The following is a 7,500-nucleotide window of genomic DNA, read 5'->3' on the forward strand; positions in this document are numbered from 1 at the left end:
TATATGACCCTCTGGCCCCACATCTACTTGCACAGTGCAGGTGCCGTTTTCAAAACATAGTAAAGACAATGTAGAGACAAGTAACCGATAAAGAAACCAGACCTACTTCAACACAGTCCATCAAGATTGTGGCAAGAGTTTGACTGTGGTGTTTTGGCCTCTGTAATGTAGCTGACCATTACATGGCTTAGGAAGAAACACAAGGAAACAAGTGGGTGTTTTAAAGGATTTATTGAGAGGGTTTTTGTGTGAGTCGACCTGCAACAGAAGAGAGAATATATGTAACTGTTCAGTTTATCAAAATGAAACGTTACCTTACCTCATGTGTCAGCCATTTTAGGTGCGCCGTTCAAAAGAGTCCCCAGGAAGGTGGAGCACCTTAAGAAGGTTCAGGGGCAGAACATTGGAGGGGTGTTTTAGGGAATTGAATATTTTGAAATATGGTAAGGTTGAAATTGTGCACAGTAAATTAACTAAAGAATATATTTTTGTATTAAAGGAAGAAGAAGAAGAAGAAGAAGAAGAAGAAGAAGAAGAGAAGAAGAAGAAGAAGAAGAAGAAGAAGAAGAAGAAGAAGAAGAAGAAGAAGAAGAAGGAAGAAGAAGAAGAAGAAGAAGAAGAAGAAGAAGACGAAGAAGAAGAAGAAGAAGAAGAAGAAGAAGAAGAAGAAGAAGAAGAAGAAGAAGAAGAAGAAGAAGAAGAAGAAGAAGAAGAAGAAGAAGAAGAAGAAGAAGAAGAAGAAGAAGAAGAAGAAGAAGAAGAAGAAGAAGAAGAAGAAGAAGAAAGAAGAAGAAAGAAGAAGAAGAAGAAGAAGAAGAAGAAGAAGAAGAAGAAGAAGAGAAGAAGAAGGAAGAAGAAGAAGAAGAAGAAGAAGAAGAAGAAGAAGAAGAAGAAGAAGAAGAAGAAGAAGAAGAGAAGAAGAAGAAGAAGAAGAAGAAGAAAGAAGAAGAAGAAGAAGAAGAAGAAGGAAGAAGAAGAAGAAGAAGAAGAAGAAGAAGAAGAAGAAGAAGAAGAAGAAGAAGAAAGAAGAAGAAGAAGAAGAAGAAGAAGAAGAAGAAGAAGAAGAAGAAGAAGAGAAGAAGAAGAAGAAGAAGAAGAAGCAGAAGAAAGAAGAAGAAGAAGAAGAGAAGAAGAAGAAGAAGAAGAGAAGAAGAAGAAGAAGAAGAAGAAGAAGAACCCTCAAGTACTGGACGCCGTGTGGCGCTGCAACCGTGGCACTCTTGTTTCTCTTCAGAGCGTATAAATCTTTCGCCTTTTTACTAAAGATTTCCGTGGAGAGGGACAACAAGAGATCTTTCCAATTTTTTGATGCCCTGCTTCAATGCGGGGCTTTTCTACCTATGTCTAAAGCAAGCAAGCGGTCATCCTCCAAGAGCAAAGGTTGTGTCTTGTCGGCCTTTAAACATGCCCTTGCGTACCCTCCGTTTGGCATCCCGTGTTCAAGAACTTTAAAAGTAAAAAAGAGTGCTTAGAACGCACAGACTTGCGTGTGTATCGCTGCCGTTTAACCTGGGGCTCAATCGTCGGGTGGAAGCTGGTCCATGCAAATGGCCGGAAGGACCATGCTGCCACATTGCCTCTTCCAGGGCCTGGGCCTTGGCTCGGAGCGGAGCAACTCATACTTACCTGGCAGGGGCGACACCATGATCAGGAAGGTGGTTCACCCAGGGCGAGGCTCGTCCATTGCACAAACAGGATGTGCTGACCCCTGTGAATTCCCCAAATGTGGGAATCTCAACTGCATAATTTCTGGTAGTGGGGGACTGCGTTCGCGCTCTCCCCTCTTGTTTTTTGTCAGAGGAAAAAAAAAAAAACCCAAAGGGTCGTTTCCATGTACGCCGCTCGCGCTCCGGCCCCTCCGCCGGGCGCTTTGCGCGGGCGCCGCTTTGGACCGTTGACGGGAGGGTCAGCGTGGGGAGAGCTCACTGCTCCCCGAACCCATTGTGGGCATCGCTTCTCGGCCTTTTGGCTAAGATCAAGTGTAGTATCTGTTCTTATCAGTTTAATATCTGATACGTCCCCTACCCGGGGACCGTATATTAAATTGATTTTTGGACCAGGGAGATGGAATTTGGGGCTTGCTCCGTCCACTCCACGCATCGGCTCGGTATTGCAGTACCTCCGAGAACGGTGCACCTCCTCTCTCAGGTTAAAAAAAGTCATTCAGTTTGTTTTCGCCGTCACGTTACATGCAAATGTGCCATCATACCCTCATGTTAAACGCTTCCTTGCCGTTTGTCTGCTCCGGAAGTGGACAAAAATTCTCGGAGACGTTTTGAGTGGAAGGGCTGGATATTTCAAATCTCCCGCCAAAAGCCCTGACTGGAGAAGAGGGGGAGGGAAGGTGAAGTATCTGTTCCTAAACCCAACCCCCTTGGGAGGTAGCCCATTCCACGTAAACCCTTGTGCAAAATAGGCCACCTTTGGAATTTGAGTGGCCCCTTTGTGGAGTACAGTACATGTGACTAGTTGTTTTGTTTTTTTTTGGGGGGGGGGGTCAAACGCAACACCGACTTTCAAACCCATCCTCGACAAGTAAAGTCTTCGCATGAGGGCGTGCTTCTGCCCGGTTTCGAGCCGGGGACCTTTTGCGTGTGAGGCAAACGTGATAACCGCTACACTACAGAAGCGATAGTGTAGCGCAGGTACGTTGGTGGGACAAGTCCTCAGCGTCAGTGCAACGCTTTCGTGCTGGGTAAAACGCACTTTCTCTCCCCGTCTGGGAATCGAACCCAGGTCTTCCGCGGCGGCAGCCGTGGATTCTTTAGCTAAACAGCCCTAAACAGAATCCCATTCATTTCCTATGGTAGTGCTAAACCACTACGGATGTAATATACTTTTGACCAGCGGCGGCGCTGTGGCGAGAGCGCGCCATGTTTGAATGCAGAGTGACGTCATTCATTCAATGTGACCGGGACAAGTTTAGCACTAGATCTGCTCCTGTTTTCACCTTCTTATGGACATTTTACTGCCCCAGAACACTCGTATTTTGTGGCATTTATAACGGGCATTTGAGGACGTTTTCAGGTAAAGTTCGTCTTGTGTTTTGCACTTTTGAAACTGTGTTTTTAGTCACGTAAAATCACTGCTACTTCCATGTCTCTGTTGAACAACTAACGCGACTTTTCTGTCAGTTTTGTGTGATATTCAGCCCTGTTAAGTTAAACTTTATTACATTTAAAGGTTTGCAGTTTTATTTAAGGTGTAATATTACGTCATCTGTGTGTTGTGTTGTCTCTTATTGTGCATAAAAGTAGTTGTAGCATCAACAATTCATCACAAGTAAGAGAGACTTTGTTTGTCCCACAATGGGGGAAATGCCTTCACTTAATGTTAATGTGGAGGACATTCCACAACTGTTACCTAGCAACAGACTGTAAACAAGAGCCAAAATCCATATGAATGACTCAACAATTATGTTGATTATGTTGTTCCTCTCTCCTGTCCTCCTCTCCCCCATCCTCCTCTGCCCTGTCCTCCACTATCCTGCCCTCCTCTGTCCTTTCCTCTGTCCTTTCCTCTGTCCTGTCCTCTCTCCTGTCCTCCTCTCCCCCGTACTCCTCTGTCCTGTCCTCCTCTGCCCTGTCCTCCTCTGTCCTGTCCTCCACTATCCTGTCCTCCTCTACCCTGTCCTCCTCTGCCCTATCCTCTGCCCTGTCCTCCTCTCTCCTGCCCTCCTCTGTCCTGTCCTCCACTATCCTGCCCTCCTCTGTCCTGTCCTCCACTATCCTGTCCTCCTCTGTCCCGTCCTCCTCTGTCCCGTCCTCCTCTGTCCCGTCCTCCTCTGTCCTGTCCTCCTCTGTCCTTTCCTCTGTCCTGTCCTCTCTCCTGTCCTCCTCTCCCCCGTACTCCTCTGCCCCGTACTCCTCTGTCCTGTCCTCCTCTGCCCTGTCCTCCTCTGTCCTGTCCTCCACTATCCTGTCCTCCTCTACCCTGTCCTCCTCTGCCCTATCCTCTGCCCTGTCCTCCTCTCCTGCCCTCCTCTGTCCTGTCCTCCACTATCCTGCCCTCCTCTGTCCTGTCCTCCACTATCCTGTCCTCCTCTGTCCCGTCCTCCTCTGTCCCGTCCTCCTCTGTCCCGTCCTCCTCTGTCCCGTCCTCCTCTGTCCTGTCCTCCTCTGTCCTGTCTTCCTCTGTCCTGTCCTCCTCTGTCCTTTCCTCTGTCCTGTCCTCTCTCCTGTCCTCCTCTCCCCCGTACTCCTCTGCCCCGTACTCCTCTGTCCTGTCCTCCTCTGCCCTGTCCTCCTCTGTCCTGTCCTCCACTATCCTGTCCTCCTCTACCCTGTCCTCCTCTGCCCTATCCTCTGCCCTGTCCTCCTCTCTCCTGCCCTCCTCTGTCCTGTCCTCCACTATCCTGCCCTCCTCTGTCCTGTCCTCCACTATCCTGTCCTCCTCTGTCCCGTCCTCCTCTGTCCCGTCCTCCTCTGTCCCGTCCTCCTCTGTCCCGTCCTCCTCTGTCCCGTCCTCCTCTGTCCCGTCTTCCTCTGTCCCGTCCTCCTCTGCCCTATCCTCTGCCCTGTCCTCCTCTCTCCTGCCCTCCTCTGTCCTGTCCTCCACTATCCTGCCCTCCTCTGTCCTGTCCTCCACTATCCTGTCCTCCTCTGTCCCGTCCTCCTCTGTCCCGTCCTCCTCTGTCCTGTCCTCCTCTGTCCCGTCCTCCTCTGTCCTGTCCTCCACTATCCTGTCCTCCTCTGTCCCGTCCTCCTCTGTCCTGTCCTCCTCTGTCCTGTCCTCCTGTCCTGTCCTCCTCTGTCCTGTCCTCCTCTCTCCTGCCCTCCTCTGTCCTGTCCTCCACTATCCTGTCCTCCTCTGTCCCGTCCTCCTCTGTCCCGTCCTCCTCTGTCCTGTCCTCCACTATCCTGTCCTCCTCTACCCTGTCCTCCTCTGCCCTATCCTCTGCCCTGTCCTCCTCTCTCCTGCCCTCCTCTGTCCTGTCCTCCACTATCCTGCCCTCCTCTGTCCTGTCCTCCACTATCCTGTCCTCCTCTGTCCCGTCCTCCTCTGTCCCGTCCTCCTCTGTCCCGTCCTCCTCTGTCCTGTCCTCCTCTGTCCTGTCTTCCTCTGTCCTGTCCTCCTCTGTCCTGTCCTCCTCTCTCCTGCCCTCCTCTGTCCCGTCCTCTGTCCCACCCACTCGTGTCCCCACCAGCTCTCTTCGTGAGCCCTTGGGTGAGTATAACTACATAAATCATGTGTTCTTGGTTTGTGTGGAGTCACACAGAGTCACACCGTGTAGAGGAGCAGTCACTTCTGTTTCATTTCATGTCTTTTCCTTTAGTAGTGGCTGAAGAGGACGCGCTGGAGAGGACAATGTTCAGCATCTCCGTCCAAACACGTGGATGTGTGTAATGTGTCTGTAACGCTTTAGCTCCATTTTGGATGTACCATGTGTTAAAAAGGTTTGTCTTTTATTCCAGCCGTGTCTGCACCAGTCGCTGCTGAGCTCCATCATCCTCAGGTTTACAGAAGTTCACACACAGATGTCCTGCCATGAAAGACACTTTGGGACACGTTCTGTCCTGTGCATGAGTTCAGTTGTTCCTGACCCTGTTCAGGTCCTGCTCTGAATTCATGCATCTGTGATGAGAGTGAGTCATATTATCTGGTGTTCAATATGAATGAGTGAGAGCTTCTTCTGCTCATTCACACTAACATTGCTAAATAAAACAGCCATATAAACTTACTTATGATATAAACAACAGGTCAAATGTAAGTGTGCGTTGTTACTAACGGCTAAATATGACTCATTATTCGTCTTCTTCTCTTACAGCAGCTGCACAGTCCAAACAGACTGTTCTGGAGGAACCACAGGACGGTAAGAGCTTTTACTTGTTGCTTATTCACTGTAAGATCAAAGTTGATCAAACGTATCATACATTTCTTTCCTCTCTTCAGCTGCTGCAGATGTGCTGCCCCTTAAGCCTCCAGTGCCACTTCCACAGGAGCTGAGGTTTGTTCTGGCCGAGTCTGGAAGTACTTCAGCTCCAGGTCTGACATTTTAATAGAATAATCTAAACAAACATAAACCTATATTGTGGTGTTTTGGTTGTTTCAGATGCAGCTCGTCCCACACATTCTGCATCTGATGCTCCTGGAGAAGAGAGAACCCAAAGTGAGTGAGCTCCATGTGTGTCTGTGTCTGTCTCAGTCAAACCATCACAGAGTGAACAGATGAATGCTTCATGCTCCATGTGTGTCTGTCTCAGTCAAACCATCACAGAGTGAACAGATGAATGCTTCATGCTCCATGTGTGTCTGTCTCAGTCAAACCATCACAGAGTGAACAGATGAATGCTTCATGCTCCATGTGTGTCTGTCTCAGTCAAACCATCACAGAGTGAACAGATGAATGCTTCATGCTCCATGTGTGTCTGTCTCAGTCAAACCATCACAGAGTGAACAGATGAATGCTTCATGCTCCATGTGTGTCTGTCTCAGTCAAACCATCACAGAGTGAACAGATGAATGCTTCATGCTGACTGTAGTTTGACAGCCAGTGCAGTGGTTCTAAATGTGTGTCATGTCTTGTATTTCACGTGTTGCTTATCACTAAAACATTCATCTGTTTTGTTCTGTAGTTCCTCCTCCAGTGAAGCTTCAGCCGCAGTCGTCACAACAGGCCGCCTCCACCTCCACTGCCCCTGAGCCAATCCCAACAGCGCGCTACACCCGACCACAAAACTACATATTTATCATTACATCATCATCACATCAGATTATTAAATGCCACATCTTCACTCAACATCAGCCCGAAAAAGCTGGAGCAAACACAGACACTCTGGCAGCACCACAACTCTGCCTGTTGTCACCATGACAACTGTCGTCACCACGACGACTGCCGTCACCACGACGACTGTCGTCACCACGACACCTGCCACAGTGAAGCCTCCTCCTCAGACCATCACCTCGCCTCCTACAGTTCTGACCATCACCGTCTCTTTCTCAGGACGCCCTGAGCAGCAGCAGCAGCCCTGAAGAAACACCACCTTTTAAGGACTTTGTGGACACAGAGTTCTTCCAGAGGGAGCTGGAGGCCACAAGACAGAGAGAGGAGGAAAGGAAGCAACAGAAGAGGAAGAGAGAGGAGTCACCTGCCCCAGGGAGAACGTGCAGGTTCTGCCCCAGGGAGAACGTGCAGGTTCTGCAAACTGGAGCTGAAGCAGGCCCTCACAGTCCTCACATCCACACATACTTCCCTGGACTGTATATATCTGTATATTTATTGTAAATACTACTGTCAAGTAATGAATGCTGTCTGAATTGTAAATAAATGAAACTTAATATTTCTGGTATTTCCCTGTCAATAAATATTCTTAAAAGTATATGTTATTGTGTTTTCTTATATAATAATACAATAATATTCCATACATGATTGAGATATCATATCATTAATAATATGAGTCAATGTTTTATTTCTCTGCAGAACATAAACTGAACACAATAGTACAGTTCAGTGCTGCAGTGTTAGAGATGTGATAGTGTGACCTCTGACCCCTGCGGACT

At 48.4% G+C, this 7,500-nt stretch overlaps 4 non-coding genes across 4 annotated transcripts; 3 read left to right on the forward strand and 1 right to left on the reverse strand.

Moving 5' to 3' along the window:
• The first annotated feature begins 1,216 nt into the window (after positions 1 to 1,216).
• Positions 1,217 to 1,331, forward strand: LOC140348237 (U5 spliceosomal RNA). Its single transcript, XR_011924423.1, has one exon. It is a non-coding gene; the product is annotated as a U5 spliceosomal RNA (small nuclear RNA).
• A 287-nt stretch (positions 1,332 to 1,618) lies between these two features.
• LOC140348234 (U1 spliceosomal RNA) lies at positions 1,619 to 1,784 on the forward strand. Its single transcript, XR_011924421.1, has one exon. It is a non-coding gene; the product is annotated as a U1 spliceosomal RNA (small nuclear RNA).
• Positions 1,785 to 1,949: 165 nt separating this feature from the next.
• On the forward strand, positions 1,950 to 2,141 carry LOC140348236 (U2 spliceosomal RNA). The gene has a single exon (XR_011924422.1). It is a non-coding gene; the product is annotated as a U2 spliceosomal RNA (small nuclear RNA).
• A 416-nt stretch (positions 2,142 to 2,557) lies between these two features.
• On the reverse strand, positions 2,558 to 2,630 carry trnav-cac (transfer RNA valine (anticodon CAC)). Its single transcript has one exon. It is a non-coding gene; the product is annotated as a tRNA-Val (tRNA).
• Between the last annotated feature and the right edge of the window lie 4,870 nt (positions 2,631 to 7,500).

Source organism: Eucyclogobius newberryi, unplaced genomic scaffold (genome assembly GCF_026437365.1).
Source record: "Eucyclogobius newberryi isolate DKJ021-1_F unplaced genomic scaffold, fEucNew1.0.hap1 SCAF_639, whole genome shotgun sequence".
NCBI lineage: Eukaryota > Metazoa > Chordata > Actinopteri > Gobiiformes > Gobiidae > Eucyclogobius > Eucyclogobius newberryi.